Consider the following 797-nt stretch of genomic DNA (forward strand, 5'->3'; position numbering starts at 1 on the left):
TCTCCACAGCATCTATCTTTGCTTAAATGGAATCTAAGTCATGGCTAGAATCGGCTCTAGCTGCTTTAGATGATCTAACGATATCTTTTTCTTGGTGCCACTCATGTGAGTGGGAAGCAGTGTTATCAATAATTTTGTAAGCATCAGTTTCGGTTTTCTTCATAATAGAACCACCAGCTGCTATATCAATGTCTTTCCTTGTAGTGATGTCGCATCCTTGGTAGAATATTTGTACTATTTGACAGGTGTCTAAATCATGTTGAGGACATCCTCTTAATAATTTTCCAAATCTTGTCCACGCCTCATATAGAGTTTCATTTGTCTTCTGTGTGAACGTAACAATTTCTCCTTGAAGTCTTACGGCTTTAGATGCCGGAAAGAATTGTTTAAGAAATTTTTCAACTAAAACGTCCCATGTATCAATCGCCCCTTCAGGTAACGATTCCAACCAATCTTTGGCTTTTCCCTTTAAAGTCCAGGGAAATAACATGAGATATATTTGTTCATCCTCAACTTCTCGTATTTTAAATAGTGTGCAGATCCTATTAAAGGTATGAAGATGTTCGTTTGGATCTTCCTTCGGCGCACCACTAAATTGGCATTGATTAGTCACCATATGTAGAATTTGTCCTTTGATTTCATAATCTGGCGCATTAATGTCTGGATGAGTAATTGCGTGACCTTGGCCAGTTCGTTTAACTCGCATTCGGTCTTCCATACTTAAAGGTTCCAGATTCTCCATAATTGAATTTGTTGAATCTGAATCACTAGAGGATTCTGATTTAATGGTTCGTTCC

The 797-nt window shown here is 37.9% G+C and overlaps 1 non-coding gene across 1 annotated transcript; it reads left to right on the forward strand.

Moving 5' to 3' along the window:
- Positions 1-251: 251 nt before the first annotated feature.
- LOC139879038 (small nucleolar RNA R71) lies at positions 252-358 on the forward strand. Its single transcript, XR_011769892.1, has one exon. It is a non-coding gene; the product is annotated as a small nucleolar RNA R71 (small nucleolar RNA).
- The last annotated feature ends 439 nt before the right edge of the window (positions 359-797 follow it).

This window comes from Rutidosis leptorrhynchoides, chromosome 11 (genome assembly GCF_046630445.1).
Source record: "Rutidosis leptorrhynchoides isolate AG116_Rl617_1_P2 chromosome 11, CSIRO_AGI_Rlap_v1, whole genome shotgun sequence".
Taxonomy (NCBI): Eukaryota; Viridiplantae; Streptophyta; class Magnoliopsida; order Asterales; family Asteraceae; genus Rutidosis; species Rutidosis leptorrhynchoides.